The 19897-nt window shown below is 41.6% G+C and overlaps 1 pseudogene; it reads right to left on the bottom strand.

The window, feature by feature from the left end:
* LOC128534675 (scavenger receptor cysteine-rich type 1 protein M130-like) overlaps positions 1 to 19191 on the bottom strand; it is a 66399-nt pseudogene extending 47208 nt beyond the window's left edge.
* Positions 19192 to 19897: the final 706 nt, after the last annotated feature.

The raw sequence follows: 19897 nt of genomic DNA, 5'->3' as shown, positions 1-19897 counted from the left end.
TACTTTGTTGTCAGTAGTTCAACCAGTGCCATAAGCCATTGTAATATTTAATTGGTGAATTGATTTTGGGGATTCTGACCATATCTATAGGTCAGGTTTTTAGTCGAGACTGGACCCAGAACCTTTTCGAATTGATTCCTTGGATTACTTTTCCCTGTCATGGATGACGAGCCCATAAGATACTATCAAGTTGATTGATCTTCAAGTGCGGTAGGAAGGATTGTGTCCACACACAATAACGAACCGAATGGAAATTCGTGTGATGATCCAAAGTGGAGCACTAAGACTCTAGTAGACCCGGGCCGGTTTTATTTTCTTTATCTGCGCAATCTTTTATTTATTTATTTATTTATTTATTTTAGTTACATATCGAATGCATCACTAGAGTTCTCTTTAAAAACATTGTGATGTAAATTGCATTCCCTTTGTGATGTTTGTTAACCATACACACCCTTAATTAGTAAATATAAATAGTTAAATTTTACTACTGTGTCCTGGGTTTCTGACTCAGTGCATCACTTAACTCTTGGCTCTTGCCAAACCTAGAACCTTCTGAAGCTGGTCTACTCTATAGAACGTGATGGTGCCACTTGTGGGCTACACAGCAGATGGGGCACTAATTCTAATAATTAATTAATGGAAAATGGTATTAAACTATTAGTATTTAAACAAATACATTTTCGGACTGTAAGTTAAAATGATAGACAGAAGTAATTTTATTGATAACAATAATTACATTATTTACTCCTGATTGTTTTAGATGTGGGTGTGACTTGTATCACAGCAGCATTATGAAAATGAATAAATATATATTATAAGGTAAAAAAATAAAGCTTAATTCAACGGTACATTAACAAGAAAGTTATTTAAAATTAAATGCATGAATTAATTCCCCACATCATGAATTGTTGAGTTCTTTTAGATGCGAGTGTGACTTCTGTCAAATGCAGCAGACGAGATGTTGATGTTAATAAGAAATGTTTAAGGGGATTTTTTTAATAACAGAGAAACTCCCTGACCTGTGGTGGTGTTTGTGTTTGTTTCAGCCGTAACTGAATCATCATAGTTCTCGGACATGTCCTCTTGTCAGAATGTAGAGATAAAAGCTATTAAATCCACATGAATGTCATTAATGATCATTTGGATGCTTGTGGATGCAACACTGTCACATTATTATCATACCTGTCAGTATAACTGACTTCTGATCAGCTGTAATGGCCTCATCATAATTCTCAGCTTCATCCTCTACACCAAAACACAGAGATTTAAAGAGATTTAAAGTTTACTGAAGTGGCAGTTTGTACACTGTGGATTTGTGTGTGTGTGCTCTCTAAAACAAATCCCAAAACAGAAGCACACCCTCCACGTTATCAGCGATGGGTCCAGCAGTGACGGCATCATCGTAGTCCTCTGGTGGCTCAACTCTTCCTGTATCACCTAAATGAAATAAAAGCAGAGGCTCTGTACAAACAGCTCCATCACATTCTGACCTCATGGTTTAATGTCAAGTCACTCAATTGATCTGATCAGTTAACAACTGCACCCACTTATGAAGTCACTGGTGTCGATGACATCATCATAATACTCAGCCTTTTCTCCAATTCCAGACTTTACTGGAAAAAGAAGAGTTTGTGTGTTTGGGCTTTTAAACACATTTATACTCAATAAAATCCTCATCCAAAGAAGCTTTGATAAATGTGATAAGAGGGATTTCAGAAGCTTAAAGTAAGATAAGGTTGATTGCGAGATCTCATGTGTCAGCATTAAAACACTGGAGTTACTGTAATTCTTCTATACAATACATCATAATCACGTCTCAGAAAGGACACATTTAGTCATTTCTCATCTTTAATTGCAATTCGAATATCTTTCAGTTAATGGAGTCAGACAAACTCACACTCTGGCCTTTTTTACCTGAGAGAAGCTCATCATCCACATGCTCATACCCAGAATGCTGTTCTTCAGAGAGGAGACTTCCTGTTAGAGGAGAGCAGGACAGGCATCAGACACACACACACACACACACACACACATAAAGAGAGAAAGAAAAAAAACACATGAACAGGAAAACATACATGCAGTATAAAGTGTTAAAACATAATTCAAATAAGATACATGTCACATAAACAAACACACACACACAAACACACACACACACACAAACAAAGAGACTCATGAACTCTAATTCAGGAAAAAAACACAACAATTATAAAGTGTTTGAACATTCGCCAAATAAGATACACGTCACACACACACACACACACCCCGGGTGTAAGGCAGGGAGAGGGGGTGCACCTGCACAGGAAAGCCTGCACTCTTGCATGCACGCTCACACTCACACAAACACACACACACACGTACGGTGAGAGAGAGAGAGTGAGTTTTTGTGTGTGTGTGTGTGTGTGTGTGGGAGACTTTACAATGTCCTGAGTAAAAGTCAGATCAGATTTCTCCCAAACTGCCACACAGCTGATCACATTTACACCCTACACACACTCACCCAAAAATATGTTATATAAAATAACTCTAAAACATTGGCCTGTTTTATTAATTTCCGAGTCTTTTGACTTCATTAGACACCGAGGCCTGTTCTATAGAGTGGTAGAGAGAGGTGTAGGGGGGAAATCATATGATCTCATTAAGTCCATGTACACAGGAGACGAGTGTGGAATAAGAATTAGCAACAAACAAACACGTTTCATCTCTCAGGAGCGCGGAGTCTCACTCTACACGTCTCAGATTAAACTCCTGCTGCAGCAGTCCTGTCAGACCTGGACCCTGACGCTCAACCTCAGCAAGACTGAAACTGTCATCTTCCAAAAAGATCCAACTCTCAGGAAACAAAACACTCATTTAAACTACAAACAGACACGAGACTGAACTTTATAATAACTAAACATTTACATATAATTCTATACCATTAAAAGACAAACATTTGTAGAAATTCCAATTAGAATTTGGCTCAAAATATTTGAATCAGTGATTGAACCCATCACCCTGTGTGTTAGTGAAGTGTGGGTCTCACTCACACAGCACCAAGTCCACACATGGGACAAACACACAATCGAGACACTGCATGCAGAATGATTTTAATAGAAACACTAGGAATAACACGTGCAGGGCAGAATTAGGCCGAGATCAGTTACTGATAAAAATACACTAAAGGGACATTAAATTCTGGAAACATCTAAAAGCGAGCGAGCCACGCCCACTCCATTATAAAACTCTGCAGTAGCAAGAGTCGAGCAAAGATACCATCATCAGTCCCCTCGTCCAACTGGTCCTGAGTCACTGCACCACAACACAACACACACTAATACACACTAACACACACGGAGTAAGGCAGAGAGAAGGGGGATGAGTGACAGCTACCCGGGGTGACATCCTGCCAGCGGCGGCACTGATCTGAATGCTCAGGATGGTGATAACATTTGCATGATCAGTTTTCTATCAGTCTTTTGCGTGCCACATATTTTCATGTCACCGTGTGGGACATTAATCTCCAGCCCTGATTCTAGTTTGTGAACGAGGCAGGGGACTGACTGAAGCTCTCCCACTCAGTTGTACGAGATGGGGAGGGAGCGGATGAGATGGACATCACCTCAGGTCTCCTGCAGGAACCCCGGGGCACGTGCCCCAGTACTGATCTGCTGAGCCCCAGTAACATCTCACATTCAACTTTTAACAAGATCCTAGATTTGGATTCAGTGGATTCATTTAGACTGATAATAATGTGAAGGATCTTTTTATCCACAATGTCAAAGCAACACGGTTTAACTCACAATACAAGCTGAGACGCACCATGTGATCAGGTCGTTACACCACGGCGTGTGTGTGTGTGTGTGTGTGTGTGTGTGTGTGTGTGTGTGTGTTCACTTAATCATATATCTGTGCTTAAAACAAGTATTGATTCATCACACGACAGGACTAAAGTAAGTTTAATAAATAATAATAATAATAATAATAATAATAATAATGCAGCTGTCATCACTTTATGAGTGTAATATCATGTATGTAATAAAATAGACTTTAATCACACTTGTGTTTATTAACTTGTGTTATTATACTGCTTGACTACATGAAATTGCTTTTTTTATATAAAGGTTATTATAATTATTTTGTTTTGTTCCAATTGATTGAAAAAGTTAGAAAAGTTTTAAAGCAAGAGTGTTTTTATTTATTAATTATTTTTTGTCAGCGTTCTGAAGGGGAGATTTGCCACACACACTAGATCCGGCACTGAGACAGAATTCTGCTGATAAACATCTATTAACAGTTCTGATTTAGTGCAAGTGTGTGTGTGTGTGTCTGTGTGTGTGTGTGTGTGTGTGAGAGAGAGAGAGAGAGAGAGAGAGAGAGAGAAACTATACACTACAGTAAATACTCACAGTATTATGAATGATCTGGGGTTTATGCCGTAACATTTTGCAGTGTGTGTTTATTTTCCTGACAACCCCTGAGGTGATGTCCAATAGCCCCGCCCCTCCCCACCTTGTCCTTCTGAGTGACAATCAGTCCCCTCCCCCAGAATATTGAATCAGGGCACCAATGAGATTAATTGACCCACAATGTGACATGAAAAGTCTGATGTGCAAATGAGTGACAGAAAACTGTTTGTGTAAATGTTATCATCCCTCTACATTTTTATTTGCTTTTTTCACCACACACTCTGTCCTGCCCCCCTGTAAGATGCCCCCCTGCCCATGACTGCCCATGTCACCAATATCTAAATCCTCCACTGACCACATGTACTCTAACTGCACATTTCCTCTCACACACATTTCACTTATTTTTATTAATATTTTTGTAAATAAATGAATCAGACTGGATTTGGGGTAAAATCCTGCTTTAATTGCTGAGTTTGCATTGAGGGGTGTATTTAGTATTGAGTGATTTGATCATTTGCATGCAGTGAATTTCAGCTCCAAGTTTAAATGGAATACAATAAGTGTGATGTAGAACAGTCCACATATCACTCACCTCTTTGAGTGGAGCTCGTGATTCTTCTAGTGATGTATCTGTGGTTGATCTCCTCATAGACTGCCTCAGGCTGAGTCTTACGCCTCGTCTTAGAGACAACTGGGAGTGCAGAATAATAATAATAATAATAATAATAATAATAATAACTGGTGTTGTAGAGAAAATAAACTGTGTGAATGTGTGGTACCTCTCCTGAGCACTCTGTTCTGGTAAAACAGTACCACCAGAAGCACTAAGGCCAGGAAGAGCAGCGTTCCCAACACAAAGAGAACCAGTGGAGGGGTGGGTGGGGTATTTGGAGCGCCTCTTCCTGAAGTCAAAAACACAGAAGAGGATCTTGATAAGAAAAAAATAGTGAACAGTAACAAATATTGTATTGTAACAAATATACATACCTGATGTGGTGGTGGTGGTTGTAGTGGTGGTGGTGGTGGTGGTGGGTGTAGTAGTGGACACTGTGGATATGTCTGTATTTGCAGAAAAAAACTAATGCATTAAAAATACACTCTCACTAGATCAGGTTTCTGACATGCTGAGCTTTTAAGCTAACATCAAGCTAACATCTAAGATCATAAATAAAATTATCAAGTCTTAACCCTGTGAGAAAAGTGTAGTGAGTGGAGAGAGAAAGCTGAAAAGTTAGCGCACCCCTCTGACCTGCACAGGTGACTTCAGCATGAGAGCAGTCAGTGTGTTTCTTCAGGGAATGATGACAGTCCCACAGGTGAATCTCATCCCCTCGACACTTCACTCTGTTCAGCCAGATAGTCCCTTCACCAGGACCAAAGCTAACATTCCTATCAGCACTCAGCGCCGAGCCACAGCCCAGCTGTCTGCACACCACCTGAGCGTTACTGATGTTCCACTGATCATCACAAACGGAGCCCCACGTAGCGTTATGATACACCTCCAACCTCCCAGAGCAGCTTCCCTTTCCTCCACTCAGCCTGAGAGACCAGTGCTCTACATCACACACATCACACATGGGCTGAGTTTAACAAAAGTATTTTATATAAAGATTTTCATACCAACAATTTATAAACATTCTGAAAATATAACCGGTTAGAAATTATTTAATTTCCCTTCTGATGAAACGATTTAAAGCAGAAAGATGAGCTTTGGGTTCAATTTACTGTCTTTACATCTGTTGCTTTGATTTTCATAAAATGTGATGGAGAGTAATGACCTCAGGATGATTCAATATAGTTCTCTGTATTAAATAAACAAATATAGGAGAAAAAATATCCCCCCTCTGTCAGTAACAAATTTCAAATGAAGAACAGCACTAAAAGCTTTTCCTTATGTTTCCTTACTTGAGCAGTGTTTCTGAGAGGGAAGTGAAGAGCACTTTTCCTGTGTACGTAGAGACGTTTTATCATCTGCAGTAATAAAATACACACATTAATGAAATGTTACACAGCAGGTTTATCTCTCAGAGCAGACTTTTATCAGACTTTTAACTTCATATCTCAGTAACATTAGTTAAACACTATTCACAATGAAACACTGCAGTTTATATCAATGTACAGAACCAGAGAAGTCTGACTTCACCCACCTGTGCAGGTGATATAAGCCACTTCTTCACTATTATCACATGTGTTCTGTCCCCAGGGTGAAGATGGACACTGCCACAGATTAGAGTCGTGTTTCCTACACTTCAGTTTATCCAGCCAGTTAGGAGCAGATTTGACTCTCGCTGCAGTGTTTGATACACTGCCACGTCTTCCACAGTTCAGCTCTCGACACACCATGTTTACTGTCTCATCATCCATCTGATTGTGACACACATTACCCCAGGTTCCATTGTAGAACACTTCCAGATTCCCCTTACAGCCCTCTGTGAGTCGCATTTCTTTAAACTCTGGAGAGAGAAGAAAATCTTATTAACTTGTTCATATTTACCATGTAACAGGTTGAATCTCAGACATCACACTGTACCTGAGCAGACGACTCCTACGTCCTCCTGGTGTCCACATTCCCCCTCTTCACACAGCTGAGATCTGCAGTTCCACAGGGACGTCTCGTTCCCCTCACACTCCACCTCATTCAGCCTTATGGACCCAGTTCCAGGACCAAACCAGGCTGGTATGTGGGTACTGAGGGCCACTCCACACTGCAGCTGTCTGCACACCACCTGTGCATCCTTAATATCCCACGAGTCATCACACACTGTCCCCCATGAGCCACTGTGGAAAACCTCCGGCCTTCCTGCACAGTCTCCCCCAGAACCAACCAGCCTGATGGACTTGGGGTCTGGGTTATTATTTTTTTTATGTAATCAATCATGCAAAACTAATAGAATTTTGTAAAATGTTTAAATAGGAATACTTATAATTGGTAAAACATGTTTACCTATTGTAAATAGTTGCTTATTTGTAGTTGTTATACCTGAGCAGGTGATGTACAGCTGTTCCCCAGAGCTGCAGTTGACAGGTTGTGCACTGCTGCAGTTCCCCAGATGAGCTTCACTCCCAGAGCAGCTGAAACCCGTTACACACATGTGTGTGTGTTTAGTGGTGGCTGGAGAGAAGTGGTAGTTCAGCACAGAGCCACAGCCCAGCTGTCTGCAGAGCACAGACGCCTCAGACAGACTCCATGAATCCAGGAGAACTCTCCTCCAGTCCTGCCTGAAATAAATCTCCACCTCCCCCTGACACTCGCTCCCTCCAGACAACCGCACTCGCCCCTCATGAAACGCCATGGATGATCCTGAAGCAGAAGAACATAATTTAAATATTCTAATGAACACTGAGTTTATTTACTAACGTGGTGTAGGTGAGGTTAATATCTCACTATTACAGATGACTCCAGCATCATGTTTATGAGAGCATGCAGCTCGACTCCATGATGAGATGCCACATTGTGATAGGTGTGTCTCATTCCCCCTGACAATCAAACACATCAGCCCAGATGTGGCCACTCCCCTCCCCAAACCAGTCCACCTCCACCACAGCCACAGCACGGCCACAATCCAGCTGTGCACAGAGAACATCTGCAGCTCTCATATCCCAGCTTACAGCACAAATTGTGCCCCAGTCACTGAGGTACTGGAGCTCCACTCGACCAGAACAGGAGTCCGGTCCGTTCACCAGCCGCGCCTCTGTGTGACCTGAACAAACAGCCGAGAGCTCAGTGAAAGAGGAACATTAACAAAGACACCTTAAAGTTTGATTGACAGGTATGTGGTCTCTATTTAAACAGAAGTTAAATCATGATACTTAACCAGAACATATTAATCCCACATCGTTGTCATGGGAGCAGTGTGAGTGTTTGAGTGAAGATGATGTTGGACAGAAGGTAATGTCAGATTCATTTCCTCTACACTGAAGCTCCTCTGTCCACACCTGACCCTCTCCTCGGCCAAAAGCAGCTGATCCCAGCACCTTCACAGGAATCCCACAGTCCAGCTCTCGACACACAACCTCTGCATCCTGCTGATCAAAGTCAGCATCACACACTGAGGACCAGGAACCTCCATGAACCACCTCCACTCTCCCAGAGCACCGGTGAGGACCAGCAGTAAGTCTCAAATTCTTACCTGAGTTTCATTACATTTTGTAAACATTGAGTAAATGTCACAAATTGCTACTATATCATGAAAAAAACAATCCAATGTAGTAATAATTTATAATTTAATTTAATTATATTATAATAATTTAATAATTGATAACTTTTGATTTAAATAGAAATGGCCTTTATTTAATGCGCTGGTATAATTACAATTAGTTAAATCAGCCTTAACAATGATTTAGCCCTTTTTCTGATTTTTTTTATTTTTTAGAATTTACCTGAGCAGATAACTCCAGCATCATCACCATGATCACAGGCATGTTTATCTTGTGAGCTACAGTTGTTCAGTGTCAATTCAGATCCTCTACAGTGCAAATCATGTATCCAAATTTCTCCTGAACCTTCTCCAAAAGCAGCCCAGTACCGCACATCTACAGGCTCCCCACAGTGCAGCTCTCTACACACCACTGCAGCATCTTTCATATCCCAGGCAGAACCACACACTGTTCCCCACTGTCCATCATGAAGAACCTCCACTCTCCCAGCACAGCGACTTCCACCATTCACCAACCTCACACCATCTAAAAGAGAGGCAGATGTGTACGGAATTTTTTTTTTGATAATCCAAAAAAATCTTTGATGGTCTGTCTAGTTAATTTAACAAAATAATAATATTAGATAAAGAGGTATAGATGATGAGTGAGCGAGTAAGTGAGCAATAATTTTTTCTTTCTTTTTGTCTTTCCTTCTTTCTTTAGTTATATAAATGGAAGTAACTTTTATTGTCACTTTTATTGTGTTTTAAACACAAAATTTTTTAATTTGTGTTTTATGTTATTTTTCTCTGTCTTCATGATTGAAATTAACATTAACTTACCTGTCAGTATAGCTGTCTTCTGATCAGCTGTAATGGTGTCACCATAACTTCCTGTTCCACTCTCTCCTTTAAAATACAGTCATTTAAAGTGGTTAAGTCATAATGAACATAAAAAAAAACAAATAGTGTTTAAGCGACACAGCAGTGACATTTATGTGTAATCAGGGAGGTTTTTGGTATTCAAAGTAGGGTTGTGCAGTTTCTTAAGCCAGTTTTATTGGTTTTTCAATCGTATATCGTCAATAAAAATACCTGCATGTAGTTTATGACTCTAAGATTGGCAGAATTTGGATTTTAGTTGGTATACATCTCCAAGACTGGGTTTTCCCACAGTGACTAGACCACTGAAAATGTCACTTTTTAAAACTAATATGCTGATATATGAATGAGAAGGTTTTTTTTTTTTTGCCTCATTTAGTTCTATACACCATCACACTGGTGTTTTCAAGATGGCGCCGGTGAGGTCGGCTGCCGTCACGACTGCTCCGACCACCTTTTCTTTGTTTTTGTTCTTTAAGTTAGTTTACAGCGTTTTAAAACCGGCAAAATTACCACCATGGGGTACATTAGTTATGATAGAGACACTCTTGTTTCTATTGGTATACAATGTACTCACAATTCGACGTTTTTAACTCCGGATCCGAGCTGGCCGAGTGAGATCCTGAGGGACAACAAATAAAGCGACGCGAAGCGGCGGCCCCGAGGGAAACGAGCCGGCGTCAGGAACAGGCTGAGAGCCCGTGCACACCGCACACCTCTGCCTAGCATCCTGCTCGCCAACGTCCAGTCACTGGAAAACAAGCTCGACGACCTCAGGGCCAGCATAAAGTTCCAGAGAGACATTCGGGACTGCAATCTCCTCTGCTTCACCGAGACATGGCTAAACCCAGCGGTGCCGGACCACGCCATCCAGCCGGCCGAGTTCTTCTCGGTTCATCGCATGGACAGGACGCGGGACTCGGGGAAGTCAAGGGGAGGCGGCGTGTGTTTAATGGTGAACAGCAGCTGGTGCAACAGTGCGAGCGTTGTTCCTCTCACACGCTCCTGCACACCAAACCTGGAACTACTGTCCATCATGTGTCGTCCTTTTTATTTACCTCGGGAGTTTACATCGGTCATAATCAGCGCCGTTTATATTCCACCACAAGCGGACACGGACACTGCCTTATGCGAGCTGCATGAGGCACTCACACAGCACCAGACACAACACCGGGACGCTGCGCTTATTGTGGCGGGGGACTTTAATAGTGCCAACCTCAAACGTGCAGCGCCAAACTTTTATCAGCACATCACCTGCCCCACCAGGGGCGAAAGGACACTGGATCATTGCTACACCACAGTCAAGGACGGTTACAAGGCACAATCTTGTCCACCGTTTGGTAAATCCGACCACGCCGCCATCTTCCTCATGCCAAAATACAAACAAAGGCTGAAACAGGAAGTTCCGGTTCAGAGGGAGGTCGCGCGCTGGACGGACCAATCGGTGGCCGCGTTACAGGACGCACTCGATGACGCAGACTGGGACATGTTCAGAAACAGCTCCGATGGTGACGTCAGCGTGTTTACGGAAGCGGTTGTGGGATTCATCGGGAAATTAGCGGACGATACCGTAGAATAAAAGACTATTAAAACGTTTCCCAACCAGAAGCCGTGGGTGGATAAAACCATCCGCGACGCTCTGAGATCTCGCACCACTGCCTACAACACGGGACTCGCGTCGGGGGACATGGAACCATACAAGGCTGCGTCATACAGCGTCCGGAAGGCGGTGAAAGAGGCGAAGCAGCGCTACGGGAGGAAACTAGAGTCACAACTCTGGCAGACGAGCTGAACACTTTCTATGCTCGCTTCGAGGCTGCAGCTAAGGACGCTAGCGATGCTAATGCTAGCGGCGCTAACGGCTGCAGACAGGAAGTCACTGCCAGCACCGGAAGCGCAATCATCATCACCGAGCATGACGTGAGGAGAGCCTTCAAGAGAGTGAACACCAGGAAAGCAGCAGGACCAGACGGCATCTCAGGCCGTATTCTCAGAGCCTGCGCAGACCAGCTAGCACCTGTGTTCACTGAGATATTTAACATCTCTTTATCTCAGTCGGTGATCCCCACATGCTTCAAAGAGTCCATTATTGTTCCTGTCCCAAAGAAACCTCATCCTGCTTCCCTCAATGATTATCGCCCTGTAGCCCTCACTTCAGTAGTGATGAAGTGCTTTGAACGCCTGGTCAGAGACTTCATCATCTCTTCACTACCAGACACACTCGACCCACTACAGTTTGCTTATCGTCCAAACCGTTCCACGGACGATGCAATCTCTCATCTCCTCCATACATCTCTCACTCACCTGGACACTCGGAGGGGGAATTATGTGAAAATGCTCTTCATCGACTACAGTTCTGCATTTAATACCATAATTCCCTCCACACTTACCACCAAGCTGGAGCACCTGGGACTCAGCTCATCTATGTGTCAGTGGATCTCCAACTTTCTAACTGGCAGACCACAGGCAGTAAGGATGGGCGGACATGTCTCAGCCTCCCTCACTCTCAGCACTGGAGCCCCCCAGGGTTGTGTTCTGAGCCCCCTGCTGTACTCTCTGTACACCCACGACTGTGTGGCCACTACCAGCTCCACCACCATCATCAAGTTTGCTGACGACACTGTTGTGGTGGGCCTGATCACGAACAACGATGAGACGGCCTACCTGGAGGAGGTTGGAAATCTGGAGAACTGGTGCCAGAGAAACAATCTCCTCCTGAACGTCAGTAAGACAAAGGAGCTGATAGTGGACATTAGTACAAAGCAGGTGAGGAACTACCAGACCCCCGTCATCAACAGGAGCCCAGTGGAGAGAGTGGACAGCTTCAGATACCTCGGTGTTCACATCACGCAGGACCTGGCATGGTCCTGTCACATCAACACCGTGGTAAAAAAGGCCCGGCAGCGTCTCTACCACCTCAGACGCTTGAGAGACTTTAGACTGCCCTCCAAGGTGCTCAGGAATTTCTACTCCTGCACCATCGAGAGCATCCTGACGGGAAATATCACGACCTGGTTCGGGAACAGCACCATGCAGGACAGACGAGCTCTACAGAGGGTGGTGCGATCAGCTGAGCGCATCATCCGCATCGAGCTCCCTGACCTGCAAACGATTTACAGCAAGCGGTGCTTGACCAAGGCCAGGAAGATCGTGAAGGACCTCAGCCACCCCAATAACGGACTGTTTACTCTGTTGCGGTCTGGGAAGCGATTCCGCTCCTTGAAGGCCAACACAGAGAGACTGAGGAGGAGCTTCTTCCCGCAGGCGATAAGGTCTCTCAACCACAACCACACCACTATGCAGAACTACACAATATTTTCATAATTGGTCAAATCTATCAATCTTCTTACATCCATGAACACTATGGACAATTACACGCTCACCTTCCTTCATATATACACTACATGTCGTACGTTACATCCTGGACCATTGCACAAAGACACTTTAATAACTTTGCACACCTACCTCCACAACTACACTACATTTTACAGTTTTACGTTTACATCCTGGACCAGTGCACAAAGACACTTTAATAACCTCTGCACTAAGACACTTTGTTCTATGCATATTTGCACACACCGTACAGTATATTTCAATTTGCACAGTATATTTCTATTTTGTACATCATATTTCTATTTTTATTTTTAGTTCTATTTTTTCCTAGCACATTTCTATTTTTATTTTTAGTTCTATTTTTTCTAGTTTAATTTAATTTTTTAATTTAATTTCTATCGTATTTCTTTTATTCATATTTATTTCTTATTTGTAAAATTTAACTCTCTTTTAGGGTCAATGGCAGTCGTATAATGCATTTCACTACATTTCGTACTGTGTATGTTTGTGTATGTGACAAATAAAATTTGAATTTGAATTTGATTAGAAATGAAAGATTTAAGAGAAGTCAATACTTTCAGCATTAATTAAAAGGTTTAGACAAAAGCGTGGCAATAACCATTCAGTAATTACAGACATTTTTATACTTCACTTATATTGTGTATGTGTGTGTGTGTGTGTGTGTGTGTGTGTGTACTGTATGTGAGGACCAACGCCCAGAAAGATGGAACCCTAATCACAGCGCCAAAACTCGCGGTGAATCATGATGAACCTTACTGAGCTTTATTGTCAGCTTTACAGTTAGTACACAGTGAAACGAAACAACATTCCTCCAGGACCAAGGTGCTACATGCAACATAAATTACAACATAAATTAACATAAAAACTAAACTAGCTAACTAAGAGGCCTAGTTAGCTGGCTAGCAGAGACAAGACAGATTTACCTGACAACATAAATGTAACAAAAACTATCTAGCTAAGGAAGACTATCTACAGGTTATTTTTTTTCTTTTACAGACAACATAAAGGGCACATGCAAATGTGCAAACAAAAGCAACAAAGTGACAGTGCGACAAACACAACATAACATAATAATATGGTGTTGAGGTAAGTTAGTGGAGAAAGAGTAAACGTTCCCTAACGTAGCAGCAAGAGTTAAGAAGTTAGTGCAAAAAGTAATCCAGTAATGAATATTGTACAAAAGAGCATTTACAGGTTGGTGTGTACGATAGTTTGGTGGTGTAGTTCAGTGTGTTTGCGCTTGTGTTGATTAGTCAATTAGTCAAAGTCTCAATTTTTTGATGTAGTTGAGTTAGGCTGAGTGATAATGTGTGTGTGTGTGTGTGTGTGTGTGTGTGTGTTTATCAGTCCAGTCCCTTTTTATTGAGAAGACGGATGGCTTGTGAAAAAAAGCTGTTGCACAGTCTGGATGTGTGTGCCCGAATGCTTCGGTACCTTTTTCCAGATGGCAGGAGTGTGAAGTGTGTGTGAGAGGGGTGTGTCCGATCAGCCACAATGCTGGCGTATTAGTAGTTAACAGATTATGGGCCAAACTTCGCTGAGTGATGATGATAGAATAATTATTTTTGACTAAAACAACATGCAGGAGTGGAATCACAAAGGAGTTTTAATTTTCTGCAGTGGAAAAGTACTCGTACTAGTTACTTTTATCAGAAAGTAACGCTGTAATGTAACTGATTACTTTTTAATTACAGTTAAGACAGTGAGAGAGACGCTGCTTTTTCCCGAGCTCTGCCAAACTGACCAAAATGTCCTCTTACGAAGAGTGAACATGTATCAGATAAGTATTTTATAGTATTTTATAATATATTTACTCGAAACGCCTGTTATATCATTAAGTTTCAATTGTTTTGCAGCACTCTGCTTCTAGCCGGCTATCCCATTAGCATCACTAGCCCAGCTTAGCATTGACTAGCCCGTTAGCCCGGCTATCACAAGTTTGCCTGCGGTTTTTTACACCGATTATCTCAGTGTTTAAACACTATGTCGGATAATTGGCGCTGCACTCAGTGGACTTGGAGCTGGAGTTAGTGAAGAAGCAGATCCGCGACCTACAGGTGAAGCTGGCCCGGCTAGAGCAGTGGAAAGCCGCTCTGGAATCGTCACGGACGATGCTCACCCGTCCCAGGTAAATTCTCGGCGTGACACAATTTCTCCGACAACCTCAACCCTGTTTCTCTGCCCTGGTCCAACGCACGAAGGACGCGGCCTGCCCAGGTTTCCTTAACCCCAGCACCAGGATACCACGAAACCCAGATACAGCAGCAGCAGAAGACGCGTGCCAGGCCCCCAGGTCCGGGTGAGGACCTCTCCCCCTCCGCCGTCCACCGTCTTTGAGATTGCGACCCGAAACTGCTTTGCTCCTCTTCACAAGACGGTACACGACACGCTGATCATTGGAGACTCCATCGTGTAGATGATGCTAACAACGCTTTAGCATTTGCATTAATGGATTTACTAAATTCCTTTGGGGTTAAACAAAATATAAATGGAGCAACTCACCACTTTAATCATACGCTAGATTTAATTATATTCCATGGTATAGATGTCTTTAATATAGAGATCTTACCTCAATGTGATGATATCACAGATCAACTCATCACTTCCTGATATATACTCTACCCATAGAACAAATTAGCTGTATCTCCCCACGATATAAATTTGTTAGAAATATGAATCCGACTACTAAAGACAGATTCACAAGTAATCTGCCGGATCTGTCCCAATTTCTTATTAGATCCCTAAATGCAGACGATCTAGATGAAGTGACTAGCAGCATGGGCACTATTTTTTTACCAGTACATGAGACGCTGTTGCTCCCATCAGATTTTAAAACATTCAGAGATAAAATACTTGCACCATGGTACAACAGTAATACTTGCGCCCTAAAGAGAACAACCCGTAACCTCGAGCGAAAATGGAGAGAAACTAAATTAGAAGTTTTTCGAATTGCGTATAAAGACAGTATGTGCAGCTAAAGACAGGCTCTAAAAGCTGCTAGGTAGGACCGAGCATCTGAGCCAACTGATAGCAAGAAACCAAAACAATCCCAGGTTCTTATTTAGTACAGTGGCTCGCCTAACAAAACCTAAGATGCCCGCAGAGAGTATCCCATCACAGTTTAAAAGTGAAAACTTTTTGGACTTCTTCAATAAAAAAATCAATAGTATCAGGAGGAAAATAACAGAGGTTCAACCTCTAATAGTATCTCATGATCCAGTTAAGTCTAAAGCTTCACATTTAGATTTCCAGTGCTTTAAATTTATAGGACAGGAAGGGCTGTATAAACTTATTATCTCGGCTAAATCAACAACGTGCTTGTTAGATCCAATCCCAACCGGATTTTTAAAAGAAGTGGTTGGAGAGCCACTTCTAAACATTATTTATTCCTCATTATATCTAGGTCACGTCCCTAAACCTTTCTGGTTAGCAGTTATTAAGCCGCTTTTTAAAATATCAAATTTAGACCCGAATAAAAAAACAAATTACAGACTGATTTTAAACCTTCCTTTTATTTAAAAAATATTAGAAAAGGTAGTATTCGCTCAAATATGCACATTCTTGCAGGAAAACAACATCCTCTAAGAATGTCAGTCAGGTTTCAGGCCCCATCATAGTACAGAAACTTTACTAGTTAAGATTGCAAATGATTTGTTTTTAGCTTCGGACCAAGGCTGCATCTCAATACTAGTCTTACTTGATCTTAGTGCTGCATTCGACACTATAGACCCGGGGTACTCAATAGGCGGACTCCAGTCCTCATCCGGACCCGAATACGGTTAAATCTGGACCGACGCCAAAACAAACATGCTAATTTAATCATAATCCAAATGATTTCTCAATAAAGTGCGCAACTGTGTTTTCGCGCGATATATCTTTGAGTCTTCTAGGTCATTCATGAACGATTCGTTCTTTTTGAATGAATCTCTAACGTGACTCAGAAGAACGCATCGACTCTGAGAGTGATTCGTTCATTTTCTACTGGGCGCGCATGCGCAAATCATCACAAAACCCCCGTAGGCTATGTACAGGAAACTGAATTGAACAGTTCTTAACGAATCATCGTCTCGAGTTGTTCGTTCCTTTGTCAAGTGACTCCCATAGATGCTATGCGGTGCAGTATATTCAAAAGAACTGAGCTGGACTCAGACTGGAAGATATCAGAGGTGAGCTACTCATTCTGTTTACTATAACATGATCTTGATATCCTAATGGCGTGCTCAAAGCTGGCCATTTATATAAGTTGATTTTGAGAACAGCGAATTTAAGAGTGGGTGGACAAAATATGCATTCATGCTCCCCGTGGGAAGCAGAAAACCAATGTGCTTAATCAAGCAATCAAAAGTGGTCATCTTCTCACCTTCTGGACAAAGAGAGTTACTGCAGCATGTGTTCCTGTCCTGCAGAAAATGGCCCTTCAAATTCTCACAATGTTTTACTCGATGTACTGCTATGAATCTGCCGTCTCAACTATGAGCATAGTGAAAAACACATATCGCAGCACCCTCACCAATAAACACTTATCAGTGCCTCCACCTGGTCCTCACACCTTTTATGCCCAAGTTCAAACAACTGGTAGCACAAAGATGATGTCACCTTTAACACTAAAAAGATTACCATGTTAATTTTGGGTATTGTTAGAAAATTTTGGGTTTGATTTTTTGTAGTTCTCTATTTGAAATTGGACTGTCATTTTTCCGGACCTTAGACTAAATAGAAATTTGGTAAGTGGACAATTTATATTTGAGTACCCCTGCTATAGATCATAATATTCTCATAGATCGCTTACAAAATCACATAGGTATTCAGGAACAGGCATTAGAATGGTTAAGATAATATCTGTCTGATCGATACCATTTTGTAGATCTAAATGGAGAACCGTCTGGTGTAATACCAGTGAAATACAGTATAGGGTCTCACAAGGGTCAGTTTTAAGACCTTTGCTGTTCTCAATATACATGCTTTCCTTGGGTAACATCATTAGAAGAGATGGGATAACTATAGTTTTGCTGATGATACCCAAATATATATATATATATCTCAACTAAACCAGACGAAATACCTAAGTTGTCTAGACTAACTGAGTGTGTCCAGGAAATAAAAGATTGGATGACCAATAACTTTTTTTTTTTACTAAATTCAGATAAGACATAGATATTGTTTATTGGCCCAAAAACCAGCACACAACATGCTTTCACATTTCAGCCTGCGTTTAGAAGGATGCACTGTTACTACCAGTTCGATGGTAAAAGACCTGGGCGTAATATTAGACAGTAACTTGTCCTTTAAAAATCATATTTCCAATATCACAAAAACAGCCTTTTTCCATCTTAGAAATATTGCAAAACTTAGGAGCGTCTTATCCGTATCTGATGCAGAAAAGCTAGTTCAAGCATACATGACCTCCAGACTATTGTAATGCATTACTAGGTGGTTGTCCTGCATTCTCAATAAACAAGCTTCAGTTAGTCCAAAATGCAGCCGCCAGGGTTCTCACTGGATCCAGAAAATATCCTGATAATATAACCCCAATATTATCATCCCTGCACTGGCTACCTGTTCAGTTTAGAATTAATTACAAAATAGTATTACTTACATACAAGGCATTAAATGGTTTAGCTCCCACATACCTAACCAGTCTTCTAATACGCTACAATCCACCACGTTCCTTAAGATCACAAAACTCTGGACTTCTGGTAGTTCCCAGAATTTCAAAATCTACAAAAGGGGGTAGGGCATTTTCATATTTAGCTCCAAAGCTTTGGAATGGCCTTCCAGACAGTGTTCGGGGCTCAGACACAGTTTCCCAGTTTAAAAGTAGACTCAAGACGCATCTCTTTAATCTGGGATACCATAACTCACCCATAACCTCATACTCCAGTACATCTATTCCGCACAACACACATAATGTTATATAATTTCTATCTGTTATCACCCAAATGAGGATGGGTTCCCTAATTGAGTATGGTTCCTCTCAAGGTTTATTGCTATTGCCATCTGAGGGAGTTTTTCCTTGTTACTGTCGCTGTCACCCTTGGCTTGTTCATCAGGGACATTTCATTTATCATTCATTCATTAAAATGAATGATTATTATCTAGACACATTTCTCTCACACATACACACTTCCATAAATTTTCATTTTTGTGAAGCTGCTTTGAGACTATGACCATTGTTAAAAGCGCTATATAAATAAAATTTAATCGAATTGAACAGTAATTTTGCAATGCAATTAGTTACTTTAAAAAGTAACGTCCCAAAACACTGATTATTATTATTATTATTATTATTATTATTATTATTATTATGTTCATGCAGTTTGGAATCCCTCAAAAGCTGATGTATACCAGAACCTGTCAGCACAGAAATGTTTTGATTTAAATAACTTTACCTGAGCAGGTGACTCCAGCATCAGCGCCATGATCACAGTCATTCTTCCCCAAGTCTGCTGAGCTACAGTTCTTCAGTGTTAACTCTGATCCAGTACAGCTCACAGAAGCCATCCAAATTGGTCCTGATCCTCGTCCAAAATGAGCAAAATACCGCACATTTACAGGCTCCCCACAGTGCAGCTCTCTACACACCACTGCAGCTTCTCTCATATCCCAGCCATCATCACACACTGTTCCCCACTGTCCATCATGAAGAACCTCCACTCTCCCAGCACAGCGACTTCCACCATTCACCAACCTCACACTGTCTGAGAGAGAGAGAGAGAGAGAGAGAGAGAGAGAGAGAGAAAGAGAGGACCAAACACACACAAACACTATAGACATACTATAGAATCTTTAAAGATTACATGATGCGTGTGCACTCATGTGCAACTTTCTAAATTCTTTAAAAATATTTTTTCTATTAAATGTTTTTTAAAAGAATTAACTAATGCTTTTATAGAAAAACACTTTCCGTATAAATCTATGTTTATTCGAGAAACACGTTCTAACATTTTCTGATTAAGTGATTAAATAATCTAATAGAAATAATGTGTTTGTACTTACCAGCTGCTGTAAGTGTGAGTGCGGATGAGAGAAGAATAAAAGTCAGACAGATTTCCATCTCCCTCCTCACTGTACACGATGTGTTCACCTCCACTCACCCAGAGAGACAGAGAGAAGTGTGTCCCCTCACTCAGCCCCCTA

The sequence above is a fragment of the Clarias gariepinus genome, chromosome 12, assembly GCF_024256425.1.
Source record: "Clarias gariepinus isolate MV-2021 ecotype Netherlands chromosome 12, CGAR_prim_01v2, whole genome shotgun sequence".
Taxonomy (NCBI): Eukaryota; Metazoa; Chordata; class Actinopteri; order Siluriformes; family Clariidae; genus Clarias; species Clarias gariepinus.
The sequence above is the reverse complement of the archived record's forward strand: the minus strand, read 5'-3'. Positions and strand labels throughout refer to the sequence as shown.